At 40.4% G+C, this 17,677-nt stretch overlaps 1 protein-coding gene across 4 annotated transcripts in view; it reads left to right on the top strand.

Moving 5' to 3' along the window:
* The window catches only part of LOC136876207 (uncharacterized), a 265,691-nt gene that overhangs the window by 93,215 nt on the left and 154,799 nt on the right, over positions 1–17,677 (top strand). For 2 of the 4 annotated variants that reach the window (XM_067149961.2, XM_067149962.2), the window contains exon 2: positions 16,488–16,564. The gene's annotated coding sequence lies outside the window, so the exon portion shown is untranslated. Of the gene's footprint in view, positions 1–2,683; positions 2,815–16,448; positions 16,565–17,677 lie in introns of those variants that run through there. The other 2 variants (XM_067149963.2, XM_067149964.2) reach the window with 2 other exon arrangements.

Here is a 17,677-nt window from a genome sequence, read left to right as displayed (position 1 = left end):
TTGATACTTAAGAGTTCTTGGATATTGCCAACACATACAACACTTGGAAACAAATAATCGTGAGTTCAAAGAAACCAGTGATTAAAGTTCGCCGAATAGGTGACCATTAATACAGTAATAATCGTTCCCCTGCTGCTATAACAAGACTCCGTCTGGTATCCGCATACTTCGACATGAAACGCGAAATTCTTAACACTGTGAGTGATCAATCGAGGAAAGATAAGGTCTAAAGGACCACAAGTTAAATATGTAGGTATTATTATATATCCTTATAGCCTGTACTTGCTCCTAGCTTTATATAAAACTTATCTATTGACGTGTTTGATCATAAATGCTTACTATAGGTATTCAGTGGTATTAGCCCAAATTAAGAGTTAAGTCTAGGTTGTTAATTAAATTTTGTGTCATTTTCCAAAAATTATACAAATCATAACTATTTTTAAGGCGGAAGGAAATATATTCAGACAACCAGTACGGAAGGAAGAAACACTCTGGTATGGAACTGCTGTTAAGCTTTCTGTCCTATCTTACATCAACCTGTAAATAATTTCAACAACCAGGTTGCCAGAAAAATGTAAAGATGTTGAGTATCCTATATCAATAAAACAAAACAAAATAAAATATAAAGAAAAGTTAAAATGTGTATACAAGTCCACTAACGTGACTAATTCATTAGTGTTCATCATGAATTTTGTTAAGCATCCTATATCTATCATCATGCTTAGAGAAAAGTGGCAATATGTACTGCTAAGTCAAAAGAAGTAATTAAGTCTTGAATGTCAATTATCTGTCCTGTCCTTCAAAATTAACCACCTTTATTGTTGTTGTATGAAGTAAGTGTTTATATGATTGGTATCTAATTTGTATATCTATATATGTATCAATATTTGAAACTAAATAAAACACTTAGCCAAGAGACCAACACCACCGTACTCTACCTTCTATCACATCTATTCACCCATTTCCCACTTCCATCAAATCTTCCCTTCCGGGTAGGGAATGAAAACATGTACACTGCCGGAAAAGAAGACCATGTAACATCCTCAAGGACTGTGTTCAGTGGCACCAGGGTATAAAATGTGCAAACTGAGGGGTTGTTGTATTAGTGATTCATTTTTCACGGACATCGGCGATCAGATGGCGCTCACGTAGTACAGACGCATGTCAAGATCAGCGCATTGTGCGAGCAGCGATGGCCGACCAAACATCTCCCAGGAACGAAATCCGGTCCCATGTTGCACTTGCTGTGTCACCAAGGTCCATTGGGAACCGTCTGCTGCACCAGGATTACGATCTTGTGTGCCCCTGGCCAGGCTACCACTGACATCACGACACCGCCAAGCATGGCTACTCTGGTGTCGTGAAAGAGTCGACTCGCGAGGGGAATGGCGCTCTGTTGTCTTCAGAGACGAGAGTAGGTTCTGTCTGTATGCAAGTGAAGGACGTACACGCGTACGGCGTAGACCTGGTGAGGGGCCTATTCCAGAGTGCATTCGCCCGCGACACCCAGGTCCCACCCCAGGCTTTATGCTGTGGGAGGCCATCAGTTACAACTCGCGGTCACAGTTGGTATTTCTGCCGGGTATCGTAACCAGTACCCGCTACATTTTACAGGCTGTTGTCCCCATGCTACTTGTTGTGTGTGTCCTCCGCGCCTACAAGCTCCGCAACCCGCCGCATCACCGATGTTTCCAGAGCCTACGAGATATCTGCACTGCGCCTGGCATGCTCGTCTGTGACGTCAGCCAGCGCTATATAAGGAGCGACTTTCCTCGCCTTACCGAGGACTACCCCAGTGTCCAACGACCAGACCACACCGCAAGTCAAACACGGAGGCATTCCTCTTAAAAATGTGTCTTGAACAGGTGGACTGATTGCTGGTCGTGAGGTCTCACCTCCGGACATTGCCTCATCTTCCCTGATTCCCGTAGGAACGTCGAGCCCCGAGTCAAGCATTCTGCTACACTCTCAAGTCCTCACCTGTGCTCCGACGAATATCTTAACATTTTGCGAATTAAGATATTGATGCAAGTTCCTTGCAAGTCTAAGTCCAATACTAGCATTCTACTAACGCGATTCTCTCTACAGGTTACACTTGTTATTCCACAGCAGATAGTTTTCGACTATCTAAGGACATTTCCCAGTGGAATAGACTATCTCCTCAAGATAGGTGTGAATGTGTATATAGGACTCTCTCTTTGTAAATACATATTTGTGCCACAGACTTTCAGTCTATTATGATAACTGCATTAACTGCGTGCAATCAATCAAGCTTCAAGACAAGTTGTAACCTGACAAACCCCGGTCAGATATTATTATTATTATTATTATTATTATTATTATTATTATTATTATTTATTCATGTGTATATTTCAATTATGTGTGTATTTAGCCGTCGTGGTTTAGTAACTCTTTTTGGAACTCTCATTATTGTATATAATCTCGATATTTATTTGGGACTAGCGTGTTTAGTTCACTCAGTTTATCTCCTGGTTGTGTACCTACGTGACAATTCTCCGAGTGGATGTTTACGTGTTGACGGAGCTGAGGTAGAGAAATTCCCGGAACTGGGCTGTTTTAAGATGCTGTTGTGTTGGCTTGGGCTAGTGTGGTGCAAGCACGCGTCAGCAGTTGGAAGTGGCAGCTTGCAGTGTGCAGAGGTGATACTGGTGGTAATCAGAGAAGTGTTTGGTACGAGTTGAGGGAAGAGGTCTCATGCCATGTTGGGAGTTTTTGGAGATCTTCAGTTGACGGAACCAGGAAGAGTGATGCTGGAGTGGGACAATATTCTATGGTTAAGAATATCTACATGAGGTAACGTGTTGGGCCGTTCCAGAATACAGTATATCAACGCTATCAGCAAAAGGGAGTCCATTTTCGAAAAAGTCATGACTGCGTGTTTATAATATGCGTTTCGGGATAAACTGAGTTCCTATAGAGAGAGAGAGAGTTACTTCATAATTAGAAACATTAATTATTCATATTAATATTCTGTTTATATATATATATATGTGTTCAAGGGTGTATTACGACGAGCTATGCTCAGATTTTAAGATATATTCTGGTTTAATTAAGTAAATTTGTGTGATATTAAGATATATTCTGTTTAATTTTATGGGTGGGGGGAAAGTACCAGATGGACTCCTTTTCCAATATTATTTTCCAGGTATCATTGATTCAGATCTCCTTGTTACAAGGCAACGACCCTGGAAAATGAGTCTCAACAGACGGCAAATTTTAAGAATTACTTATTTGTATATTTATGGCTCCCAAATTTCCATTAGTCATTATCGGTTTATATTTATTGAATAGAAAGACTTCAAAGTTTCATTTTCTTGTAAATACTGTATAAAACTATTGAAGCAATAAACTTTATGTTGTGTTACTGTATACCAAGTTCCTTGTATACAACACAACACTACTGACATTTCTTCGACAGGAAGGTGATGTGCTTTTTTCTGCACGTCCACATACAGTTGCTATGACGCAACGTGCTCTACGTGGTGTATAATAACTTCCCTGGCCACCAAAATCACTGGATCTCTCGCCAATTGAACTTAAATGTTCTCTAGAGGCTGCAAGAGCCATTGCCGAATTGCATCAAAAAGGTGCAAGATGATTGAGACAATCTATCTCAGGGTATGATCGTTTGCATGCGCTAACACACGCCTGCATTGCCGCCATAGGGGGGGGGGGGGGGTACTCTGTGTATTGCACCCTTTACTGTGACGTGTGTGTTTCATTTGGTCTGAATATGTAATCACATACTCCTGCAATCATGAACTACCTGTCACATCGCTTATGAATAAAATGACCTTGTCCTTGAGGATGATGCATGTATTTTTTCGGCGGTATGTGCTACAAGTTAAGAGAAACCATTTTTTTTTCCATTCTGCCCCTCAGAGAGAATTAAGAGCCGTGGCCACTTGTGGGCCGAAACACATTCTGCACCCGCCGACCTTCCACATTTGGTGTTTATCCAACAAAATTAATTAAAACTCGGCCATGGATCGCACAGCGGAAATCTAGTGAAACAGAGCATCGAAATTGAAGCGCAGGTAGTGAAAATGCCGTCAAATTAAAATGCCTCCATTTCAAAAGAAGAATAACAAGAAGAAATCCTCAGTCTGTTTCCAGTCATTCGACCGGGTCAAGAGTGGAATGAATGAAGCCGCATCTAGCGTCGAGGATAGGAATTGTGCTGCTGCCGAAGCCTGTCGCACTCCTTTGGAGCAATGATTAATGACCGACAGTTGAAATGAAATGATATTGCAGAGTGTTACTGGAATGAAAGATGGCAGGAAAAACAGGAGTGCCCGGAGAAAAACATGTCCCGCTCCGCTTTGCCTACTACAAATCTTACATGGAGTGACCAGTATTTGAAACATGGAACTCGACGGTGAGAGGTCGGCGCGCTGCCGCCTGAGCCATGGAGGCTCCATTTCAAAAGTAATAATAAATACAGAATATTATTTTATCTCAAGGACCATAACCGTACTGAACCATTGCTGGTAGTAAATATAGTACGCGACCAGCGATTGATTATCTAACAGATCGTTCCCCTCCACCCATTTTCATGAATCCTTTCACTTTTATTTTTAACCTTGGCTCTATTGTAATAAACATCTTCAAGGTAACTTTCTTTTTTGTGCTCATAATCTCTTCCTCACAGTTCCTTCTTCAATAATATAATGTTCTTTTTCTTCTTCTGTTTTTCATTAAAACGCAGTCCACGTATTCATGTACGTAGCAATTACTAGGCCACATATAGCCGTGATTAGTAGCATAAGGATTTCCTTCGCAATTTGAGTCTTCTCAGTCTCACATACAGTGTGTCTGTGAAATCAGTGCACCAAGTGAGAGATCGTCCGCATTCACAGGAAGTTCAGCTGCACTATTCGGGGAAAAAGTTATTGTTGCACGGATTAATGTTCTGGTTTGCAAGAAATGCCACATAATTTCTATAATTCTAGCATTCTTTTATTTTATTTCCAAATTATTGAGTAATGCAAATGCAAGAGTTAAACATATGTACGGGTCAGCATGGTTTGGAAGTGAAGTAATACAAGTATCTAGAACTTGTAATGTGGGGGAGACCTTCGTGGTATAAACACGTTTTTGTAAATAATTTAAAAAACAGAGGTGAACCGGAGGATTGCTTCTACCAGTAGAATGCATTTTTCAGTGAGGAATTTGCTGAAAGATAAAAGTTTGACCTGGATGACAAAAGTGAGGGGATGGAGGCACCTTGGTGTACGTGAGGCTAAGCCCGATCTCCATTCACCATCCCTGAGCTGTATCAACGATTTATGGAAAGTAAATAAAGGAATTAATTATTATAGGCTAATATATGTGACTCTTCTTTTCAAATTTTTGGGGTCGGCACCGTGTGTGGATTTGGCTCAGTTTTACGGTCGGAAAACCTTCCTGCTACTAACCCTATTTGGAGGGCCGTATTCAGTATTGCGTGTTTCTATGGTCTTTGGTAGTGTCGTGTTTTATGTAGAAGAAGAGAAGAGTATTAAGATAAACACAAACACCCAATCCCCGAGCTAGAGGAAATGCGGCTAAAATCGCTGCTCCGGTCGAGAATTGAACCCGAGGCCCTCTGATTCAAAGGCTACTGCGCAGACCATTCCGACAATCACCTGAATAATAATACTAATAATAATAGTCTAATAATAATAATGATGATGATGATAAGCTCTAAATATGCCACTGTTTGAAATGTAAGGTGCTATCAATTTCGTTGTACAGTATTTATGTTCAAGGCAGCCGGTCATTGCTTGTGGCATCTTTGAAACAATGAAACTAGTCCTTGTGGTTCGAATTCCACGTAAAACTGGAGGTCCCATGGCTATAACCATGATATTATCAGTCACGTCAAACTACCTTGCTTTGCTTATTAACCAGACACCTTGATTCTTCGAAGGTTAACGATTCATCTTTCTTCTCTGTGAGATTGGTGACCTTTGTAAAAAAATCCATTAAAATGATTCGTCAAGTCTTGAGTAGTATGAACATTTCGATAAAAAGTACACGCTCGATTCTTTTGGAGATAGGTTTTGTACTCAACTTAAGTAAATCCGTTTCCTCCTGTTTAATGTCTTTCATGATTTCTTTATTTATTTATTTGAGAAAGTAACTACTTACTTACCCTATAGGTAGACTGCACAACTATCGAGAAGACATATTGTGGCAACATCGCGGTTTAAAATTCAAAACACATTATACTGAATGGAGGAAGAACATGACAGCATAACTTGATAATCGTGTAGTGTCCAAGCACGATTTTGGCACCGTTCCCTTTTATGCTCTGTACATCTGTATTGGCCAGTGAACAGAAGACGTCACGCTTGAAAGCCTAAGGGCTATTAATCGTATTGTCATGTTAAAATTTCATAATCGGCATCCCTACCATGACGTCATACATCAACTCGAAACACTACTGTTTGCACATTGACCCTGTTCACTACGGTTTTCGTTTCTGCTTATTGGCTATGGATAGGGACTTGATTTTTTCGCATTAATTTATATTCGATTTCGCGAAAAGGAAACCATTTTTCACGTTATTTCGCGAAATAGGGCTGACCCCATCGCTTTAATTTCGCTTTAATCATTTCCTAAAATTATTCATAAAAAGTGTAATTCGTGAGATTTGTGAATTATTTATGTCGAAGATAGATAAATAGAGAGAAATAATATTAATTATTACTCATTATTCCTTATGTAATCTTGACCAGAACTATAATATAGCCCTAATCAAGATTACTAACAAATTGCCCTTTTACTCTATATGGCCATTGCTTTCACCCTGTATCGCCGTACCATTAAGGTATTTTATATAATATTAATACGAAGAGATACTTAAGTCGAATTGAGAAATCTTTATTCTGTCTTCTGTAATATTGGAATACAATTTCAAGGTTGTTATTTTCCACGAATTTCGCTGCATTTTCACACACATCGCAAAATATGTCAATTTCGTTTTAAACTGGCATTGTCTCTTTAATTCGCTGTAATTCGCGAAAACAAAATCACTAATTTCTTAACCTGAATCAGATGATTCTTTACGATATCTCAAAATCGCTTCAAAGTATTATTTACCGAGCTCGATAGCTGCAGTCGCTTAAGTGCGGCCAGTATCCAGTAATCGGGAGATAGTGGGTTCGAGCCCCACTGTCGGCAGCCCTGAAGATAGTTTTCCGTGGTTTCCCATTTTCACACCAGGCAAATGCCGGGGCTGTACCTTAATTAAGGCCACCGCCGCTTCCTTCCACTTCCACTTCCTAGGCATTTCCTCTCCCATGGTCGCCATAAGACATATCTGTGTCGGTGCGACGTAAAACAAAATAGCAAAAAAAAAGTTATCGTTAACGCGAAAAATCATGCTTGTAGCTAATGCTGACAGGTTGTGTTGACTTTGAATTAATGACTTAATCCTTCTGTTTTCCACTGGAACATAGGGTATCCGTGAAACGTCCCTATTGTGATCTTCGATTTGCCAATGCTTTGACCTCCTTCGCGCCAGACGTCATCTTCAAAGTATCTGACTGGTTTTGCTGCCTCTGGTCCCATTTCACTTCTGTTTCTTGAATAATGAAAATTTAAGATGCGCGGATTAATACAATCGCCACGTCCCAGCCAGCATCAAAGCGAGAGGAAGGTCTTTGGAACAAGGTCATACCCACTGCGTTAATGGAATGAAAGTTTCTCACCACTCTTAAGATTAGATTTGTTACTATAAGGAAATATCTTTACTGAGGTAATCGCATGAACGGGATTGTAAATAAAGGTTACAGATGTCTTCATATGGTTATGAGTAGAGATGAGAATTATAGGCACTAAAACAGTTAAAATAGGTAGGCATGTAGGCTCTTAATTTAGCCAAAATAGGCATGTAAATAGGCACTAACGTGTAAAATAGGCAACAAATAGGTATGAAAAAATACTTATAATTTAATAACACACTCAATTACTATAGAAGAATATACAACAACCAACTTTTCAGTGTTTCCGGTAACAGTCTTGTTCTCCTGTCGGGCAGAATGTTTTGTACTGAGAGAAAGATCTCTAAATATCACAGGAAGTGATTGGATTAAACTTCAATGAAGCCACTTCATCTGGTTTTAGTTCAATTGCTTCATCTACCTCACCTCGTAGCACCTTGGCTACTTTTACCGTCGCTTTCGATCATGGATTCTGCTGCAGGACTCTTACGAAACTTTTTGCTGACAGCGGCTACCTTCCCAGAGGTTCAGTCAAAACTTCTCCTGACTTCTCCACAACCCTAAATGACTCCACCAGGGGAAAGCCACTCTTCTACAACTCGATCATTGCTCCGGGCAGCTTGTTGAAGTTTGAAGATGCTGCAGTTTATGCAGAAAATTGTTGTTGGTTGTGTTCACAGTGGACTGGTAGAAAAGCTGCATAGAAAACGCTTTCTGTACTCGTGTCAAATGCATCGCAGTATTTCTATGTTGATCTATATGGTATCTTTTTACATTTGATATGAAAAATAATAAAATTGACTTAAATAACAATGTTCCTATATCTTAAATTTTTACAGCTGGGCTAATTGGCAATAATGCTTAGTATAAACATGCATTTGTTTCATAAAGAGAAAGACTATTAGAGGAGATGTTTCTTACAAAACTTTAAAATAGGAGCAAGAGAATTCGTAATTTACATGGAAATACGTCCTCAAAAATGTTATAATCTGGCAGTTTCTTGTCTAGTTCACCGGGTGAAAAAAAAAAAAAAATTACGTGAAACGATACCTGAGTAACGTAGAGGAGAGATCCTTCCTATATGCTTGCCAGGGACTCAACAAGCTGCCCCTAGCAGTATTCTTACTTATAAAGAAGAATTAAAAAGGGAAGCACTATAAATCTCAGATTTGTGAACATTTTATATGTCGCTATTCGCCGGCTTTGGTCAGCCGGGCCAGCCGTCTGTTGCCTGCAATAGATCCTGCATCATGTGTGCTCACAAGACTGCCTCTCTCGTTGAAAATATTAGAAAACCGCATGATTTGAAATTGGCGTGGCTTGCACCCATAATGTTACTTATTGCCTCAATTTAGCGGGACTCTAGATGGGATGCTGGAGCTTACGCACCCCAGACTCTCTTTACTTGCCCCCTCCAGCACAACGGTTACTAACCAGACCTCACCAATCCAAACAAACGTTCTTTTCACTGGCTTGGTCTTGTAAAGATAGTCTTTGCAGCCTTATAAAACACGCTCTGACACAGTTCAAAACGTGCCATCTTGTATGTCTAGCCGCTGTGACATCGTCCTAGCTGCACCACATTCGATCTTCAACCTATGTTTCGCGAAGGCTTAGCGGAAGCGTAATAGCGTTCACTAGAGCCTACACATAGCGCTGGTGAAAGTTACTCACGATTTTTTAAAATTACATTTCAGTTGTAGTCCGCTTCTGTGTTTTAGTAGTTAGCGTGAGGTCCGGGTTCGATTCCTGGCTCTGCCACGAAATTTGAAAAGAGGCACGAGGGCTGGAACGAGGTTCACTCATCCTTGGGAGGTCAACTGAGTAGGGGTGGGTTCGATCCCCACCTCAGCCATTCTCGAGGGGGTTTTCTGTGGTTTCTCACTTCTCCTCCAGGAAAATGCCGGGATGGTACTTAAGGACGCGGCCACATCCTTCCCTCTTCTTTTCCTGCCACTTCCAATCTTCCCACGCCTTCAAAAAGCCTCTGTTCAGCACAGAAGGTGAGGTTGTCTGGGAGAGGTACTAGTCCTCCTACCCATTAGTATACCCGACCAATGTCTTACGCTCCAGGACACTGCCCTTGAACGGTAGAGGTGGGATCCTTCGCTGAGTCCGAGGGTAAAACCTACCCTGGAGGGTAAACAGATAAAGAAAGAAAGAAAGAAAGAAAGAAAGAAAGAAAGAAAATATTTCAGTTATAAATCTCCATTTTCACAGGAAATGAATCAGAGTTCAAAATATCTATTTTTAATTTTCATCCACTCCGTGACGAGAGACCACCGGCGTTCTAACTCCTCGTTCAGTAATAAATTAAAAGATTATTTACATTTTAGTAATATAAATTATTGAAAGTTCGCGACTAATTACAGCATTGCAACTAACCAACTTTCCACAATACGTAAATTAATAGGCCTATAAATGCTACAATGAAATAAAAAAAAAAAAAAAAAAAAAAAAAAAGGTACAAACGAACTTATCTCCTTACAGCTAGCTTGGCAGAAGACTACCCTTCCATCCGTAGTGAAATTTTTGCTAGTTGTTTTACGTCGCACCGACACAGATAGGTCTTACGGCGACGATGGGACAGGAAAGGGCTAGGAGTGGGAAGGAAGCGGCCGTGGCCTTAATTAAGATACAGCCCCAGCATTTGCCTGGTGTGAAAATGGGAAACCACGGAAAACCATTTTCAGGGCTGCCGACAGTGGGGTTCGAACCTACTATCTCCCGAATACTGGATACTGACCGCACTTAAGCGACTGCAGCTATCGAGCTCGGTCGTAGTGAAATTGGGATCCCGTGTGATCCACCGCTTCAGCCAATAGGATGACGATTTTTCTTTGCAATTACATTTTGTTTACTTCAAAATGAAAGATAATGCTCTTAAAATATAAAAAAGGAAACAATGCAAAATAAAGGATATATTTGTAATCGAGGTGCCATGAACAGAGTTTGTATTGGAGCATTACACCTTACCACTCAATAACAATATGACATCTCAAACATCTGGGTCCTACCTCATAACTAAAGACGGGAATTTGCCTATTTGCCTATTTTATTCCTGTGTTTAGAAACGTATGCTTTTGAGATAAAAGTCCGCTTTAGGAAAGGCTTACTTATATGCTTTTAGAACGAGTGTAAAATGATAAAATTCGCGACAGAGAGTACTAAACGCTGATTGTAAATTTCTTAATATGATAGAACTTCGCAAGTTTACAGGCAAAGTGTGTATTGGACAAATGTGTATCAAAGAGTAGACAGTGCATACTCATGATTATCATTCTGTTAGGAAAAATGTAACCTCCGTGGCTCAGGCGGCAGCGCGCCTCTCACCACTGGGTTCCGTGGTTCAAATCCCGGTCACTCCATGTGAGATTTGAGGTGGACAAAGCGGAGACGTAACAGGTTTTTCTCCGGGTGCTGCGGTTTTTTCCTGTCATCTTTCATTCCAGCAACACTCTGCAATATCATTTCATTCATCTGCCAGTCATTAATCATTGCCCCAGAGGATGCGACAGGCTTCGGCAGCCGTCACAATTCCTATCCTCGCCGCTAGATGGGGCTTCATTCATTCCATTCCTGATCCGGTCGAATGACTGGAAACAGGCTGTGGATTTTCAATTTCGTTCTGGTACGAAAAATATATCCATATTGATATAATCTCGATCAGTTCACGGCAATTCAATCCAATCGTAAATCTGACACCATCCCTGCTCAGTTTTAAAAAGAATACGTTTTTTGGCTGGGGGGTCTCTGGAATTAACAGCTGTAACAGCTGTAACCATGGCAACCAGTGTTCATCATTTATATCTACTAGGTCAATAGCATCATCTATACTTTGCTATAAGAAAGCAGACTCTTAGTTACATGTTGTTCATGCGTTGATATCAGAACGCAAGCTTGCAGTTCGATTCCAGAATGTAACGAACTTCTACACTAGGTGCTTCTCGCTCTAACGTGGAGGGAGGAAAAGTACTTAGATCTCGCACCGGGCATGGCACAGGAAACGATCAGTTTGTTGTACGACGAGCATGTCCTCTGCCGGAAGTTGTGAGTTGTGTGAGTCAGTGTGTGTACGTTGTGTGAATGGGTTTTCTTTTATCTGTTATGCACTCCAGTCTTTATTATTATTAATATTATTATTAGACTTATTATTACTAGTATTATGAGTCTTATTTTTGTACTTATTTGTTACCCGATCTTAATTTTTTATACTTTCATCATGTTGTTTGTAATTAATACGTAAAACACACAACTGTAGTTTAGTACTTTACATTTCCTGCTATCTGTTATAAGAATATAATCATAAATTAATTTCGCGTGACTGTTAGGTGTAGGTATTTAGATATCATATGTATAGTATTAAGCATTTAATTTTAATTGTATTTATGTTGTATCAGTCAATAGTATTTAGTTTTTTTTGTAGAACTATTGTCTTGCTTTATTTTTACTTCTTCTTCTTCTTCTTCTTCTTAATCAGTTTACCCTCCAGGGTCGGTTTTTCCCTCGGACTCAGCGAGGGATCCCACCTCTACCGCCTCAAGGGCAATGTCCTGGAGCTTCAGACTCTGGGTCTGGTATACAACTGGGGAGGATGACCAGTACCTCGCCCAGGCGGCCTCACCTGCTATGCTGAACAGGACCTTGCGTGGGGATGGGAAGATTGGAAGGGATAGACAAGGAAGAGGGAAGGAAGCGGCCGTGGCCTTAATTTAGGTACCATTCCGACATTTGCCTGGAGGATAAGTGGGAAACCACGGAAAACCACTTCCAGGATGGCTGAGGTGGAAATCGAACCCACCTCTACTCAGTTGACCTCCCGAGGCTGAGTGGACCCCGTTCCAGCCCTCATTCCACTTTTCAAATTTCGTGGCAGCCGGGAATCGAACCCGGGCCTTCGGGGGGTGACAGCTAATCACGCTAACCACTACACCGCAGAGGCGGACTTTATTTTTACATCATATTAAATGCGGTTGTTGAAAGTGGTTGAGTGTAAGAGAGGGCCGTGAGCCCTAACTTCACCAAAATGTAAGTCAAGAATTAATTAATTAAATACATAAATAAATAAATAAATAATGTACATAATACATGGCGATTAAGATTATGCGTATTCGTTTCACCAAATGTCTGTTCGCCACGTTCAAAACCACCGCTGATACAGCAAACCTTACTCGCGCGGATGTAGAAGACGAGACGTTTATGGGGGGCAGTATCGAATGGAATCTCTCGTCCCTCAAATCGATTCCCAGCTCGATACAGTACTGAATGCAGCAGAAGAAGGAGCTGTTTGCGATGATCCGTCAGCTTGGTAAACCCACAGCATTGCTCGAGCATAGAATTGTGGATATGAACTCGTACTCTCGTCTTCTAACCCCAAAAATATATCCGTGATTCTATGCTTTTCCGTGTAGTGGAGAAAAGGTTTAAATTTTAATTTTTGATGCTGATACTGGGAAAGGTGCTCCTAGATTTAAAAGCAGAATTACTATCATAACATTTCTCTTCACTGAATGAGTGAAACAGAGAGGACTTTCAAGAACGTCGAGATTTTGTCTCTTGGTTGATTCTTTCTTCACGAACTTTCTCAATGTGGGGCCGGTGACCTAGATGTTAGGCCGATTTAAATAATAAGCATCGTCATTGCTCATTTTAAAAGTAAACTTTGAACTTTAGGACTTAAAGCATTAGGCTCGTCTACCTGCCATATTCTCCAGTTTCTCAACTGAGTCATTCCTGAGAATTAAATTTCGTTTGCTGTATTATCGAAATGGTTAGATCTTTCGAAAGATTAAATGCTTGACTTTTAAGGTCAACTGCTCTGATGCAAGGCGTTTTGCTGATGATAGACTTTATAAACCACGTAACTACTAGAAATATTCATTCTTGATTCATAGGAGACATGACATCAGCAAGAGGACGTAAGTACCGTATGGAGGTGAAGTTCAGTTATTTTCTTTTTTCACTAAATGCTCAATTATTCAAAATGTTGCATTTATAGCGTCATCAATCGAAGAAAGTTCAGGTGTTAATTTTTGTGAATAAATACTGTAACATAAGGCTTCTATTTACATGGTAACAACATGTATCCCCATAAAAACAACTAAATAACAAAACTAAAGGATTAATTAGTAATATCAAGTATTCCTAAGTGATCAGTATTATTCTTTGCTCGTCGCCATAAGACCTATCTGTGTCGGTGCGACGTAAAGCCCCTAGCAAAAAAAATTATTCTTTGCATTATTCTGGGTCAGTTAAAAATAAACAGAAAACGTAAAGGTTCCTGAAACTCTTTCCTAACGTTACCTATTTCACCAAAGTAACCCACAGATTTCCCGTATTGAATGCTGTTACAATTTCAGTATATTTCCAACAGATTTTAATGTTGTGAAATAGTTTTTATAAGGTGGAAGACCGCGAGGACGTTGACCCTTTTAATCAGGGTCAATGAGCCATCAACGACAGTTGGTTCCAAATAGGACAGATTTTAAAACCATACAACTATGAACATAACGCTCATCTGTACAACTGTCGCCGCGCTGAGTGGCTTAGATTGTTGATGCGCTGGCCTTCTGACCGCAACTTCGCAGTTTCGATCCTGGTTCAGTCCGGTGGTATTTGCAGGTGCTCAAATAAGTCGGCCTCGTGTCAGTAGATTTACTGGCATGGAAAAACAACTCCTGCGGGACTAAATTTCAGCACTTCGCCCTCTCCGAAAGCCGTAAAAGTAGTTAGTGGGACGTAAAGCGATCATTATTATTTTTATTATATATATTATATATATATTATATATTTTGGACCAGTGAGTGTTTTTGTATAGAATACGAAAGTTGTCATTATCGCGAATACGAAATAGTAAATCTTTCTTCCGCACAGAAAACAGGAGAAGAAACCATGACTTAAGGAAGTTACTTTGCCAGGTTCGCGGAGCTCGGTCCGCTCTCTGAAGGTTCTAACATTCTTACAAACGCAGCGCAGTGAGCAGGCTGTGGTCTGCCTATATGTCAAGGTAACAGCGGTACGACTGTCGGCTATCTTTCCTCATCTAGCCGCAGGTTGTTGCAACTAGGACGTCATGTTCAACTACATCATAATACTACTACCTGCTTTCCCTTTCCTTTTCAAAAATATTATGAAAGTTGACGGAAAGATGAGGACTTGGTCATGGCAGATTTTCGCCTGTTCAATCATCGTTCGAATTAAACTTAGTAGTTATTGTTCGTATAATTTCGAATTGATTCCTACTTTCAATACAGTTATGTTCTGTACTCCTTCTGACCCCCATATCTTTTGATTGTGCAACCACCATATTTCGAAGTTCGTTTCTGTATCGATAACCATGTTGTTCCCCGTGTGTAGCTCCATTCTTATACATTGTTTATCAGAATAGTTATATTGGAAATCGTTTCTGTATCGATAACCATGTTGTTCCCCGTGTGTAGCTCCATTCTTATACATTGTTTATCAGAATAGTTATATTGGAAACTCTAGACCATTTTACAATACTTTTTATCAGTAACAAATTTGTATGCGAGTTATTCGTAAGTAATAGGCTATATTGTCGTGAATCTCATCCTTGTTATCGCCACAATAATGCATGTCCAACCCTTGTCCCGTTGCTCTACGGGGTCGGCTATGAAGTGAGGTGAATCTTCGTTGCGACTTTTTACGACCGGATGCCCTTCCTTGGGTCACCCGACCGATGAATCAGCATCAAGAGCGTCATATGCCCTTACTCCATATGAACACTGCGGAGAGGTTTAGAATTGAATCCAGGCTTTTGCCTCGGAATTTAGTTATTAGAAATTGTGTATCACCACTTCTTCTACCCTGCCGGCCAACATTCTGATAGGGAAATATTTTTCATCCAACAGGACTCGCACCTGTTAACCACTGTGTCAGACCTATAGACTCGACGCATTAACGATCATTGGCCACCAGGCGGGGTTCTTATTCTTATTCTCACCGAGCTCGATAGCTGCAGTCGCTTAAGTGCGGCCAGTATCCAGTAATCGGGAGATAGTGGGTTCGAGCCCCACTGTCGGCAGCCCTGAAGATGGTTTTCCGTGGTTTCCCATTTTCACACCAGGCAAATGCCGGGGCTGTGCCTTAATTAAGGCCACGGCCGCTTCCTTCCAATTCCCATGCCTGTCCTATCCCATCGTCGCTATAAGACGTATCTGTGTCGGTGCGACGTAAAACAAATAGAAAAAATATTCTTATTCTCCTCTTATTCTAATGTATGTATGTTGGGTATTCAGCCCGAAGGCTGGTTTGATCCTCCACAGCTATGCTAGCTGCTGTCATAGATGGCCTAGGCATCACTGAAGAGGCGTACTAGGGAAATTAAGAGTGAGGTCGTTTCCCCTTGCTTTCCTCACTAAACCAGAAGTTGCTATTACATATCAGTCTGCCAAGCCCATTGAAATGCATGCACCAACCATTATTATTATTATTATTATTATTATTATTATTATTATTATTATTATTATTATTATTATTATTATTATTATTATTATTATTATTATTCATTGTCATATCGTCGGAGCTACGAAATCTGACAACATTACACATCATTTCGGACCTTTTACTCAATTGCTGTCATTGGTTTGTGGAATTGTTATATTTTTATATTTTACAGTAGGTAACTAATATTATTTCAAATATGTGTGGGGATTTGGTGATTAAAATGTTTTTACTGAAAGTGAATCCGTTGTAAACAACGACTTCACTAATATTAATGTGAATCTCTGTGTCCAGGTCCTGTGAGATGAGGTGCAGCCATCCTTCTGGTTATCATTGGCTTGACGAAGGCAGCATATTTGGAAGTCCTTAAGGTAATACAGACTACGGTATATTGCCCATGTTAAATTTAACAGATTGTAACATTTTGTACTAAAAGTGGTTTCAAATTTCCCTATGGGAAAATCAAATGAACATAAATGTCTTGTATGTCTGCCTGCACGGTTTTCTAGGTGACATTGTCTGGCCATCCTTCCATACTTTATATCACGGCCACCACCACCTGCACGGTTGCTAGGTTTAGACTTCTGTCATATATTTTATTAAATGACAGTTTTGTTACAAAGATTTTATGATGACCCCCAGCTCTATGTCAGTATTGATCGGAAGAAATTAGGAATATTTTATTGCCAGAAGGTACGTATTAAACTGGTTTGTTTCACGGTTAAGGGCGCGCAGCTGTGAGCTTGCATCCGGGAGATAGTAAGTTCGAGGCCCCACTCTCGGCAGCCCTGAAGATGGTTTTCCGTGGTTTCCCATTTTCACACCAAGCAAATACTTAAGGCCACAGCCGCTTCCTTCCCACTCCGAGGCCTTCCGAGTCCCATCGTCGCTGTAAGACCTATCTGTGTCGGTGCGGCGTAAAGCCAATTCTAAAAAAATAAAATAAAAAATGTTTTATGGCAGATAGGGAGTTTCACGAAGCGTTATTGGTTGAAGAATCGCCCGCTGGTTTGAAGATATTTAGTGCAAAACTTATTGCTGTACAAGGTGTAACATATGTACCAAAACTCAATGACAAAATTTCACAAATGGATTTCTCATATCAAGAGAACAAGGAAAGAGTATCACATCGTGGGTCCGGAAATGCATAATTACAGAGTTGCTAGTCCTTTAGTAAGGTTAACGCAATCCACCACTCGCAACACGGTTGCACTGAATATGTAGCCTATGTAATGCAAGCTGGAACACACTGTTTACGTATTATTTTAGTTATTTTTCCGTGTTGAGCCATGTTGTTGTTTTCTGTACATTACGTACAGTCTGCCGACATTCTGGGAGACTGATTACCACGGATCGAGTAGGGGTATTTCAGTCGTCTTGACGAAGAATACTGCAATGTGTTCGAAACGTCGGCAAACCGTACGTAATGTATAGAAAACAACAACACGGTTCAACCCGGACAAAAGAACTAAAGATTTCTACAC

Source organism: Anabrus simplex, chromosome 6 (assembly GCF_040414725.1).
Source record: "Anabrus simplex isolate iqAnaSimp1 chromosome 6, ASM4041472v1, whole genome shotgun sequence".
Classification (NCBI taxonomy): domain Eukaryota; kingdom Metazoa; phylum Arthropoda; class Insecta; order Orthoptera; family Tettigoniidae; genus Anabrus; species Anabrus simplex.
The sequence above is the reverse complement of the archived record's forward strand: the minus strand, read 5'-3'. Positions and strand labels throughout refer to the sequence as shown.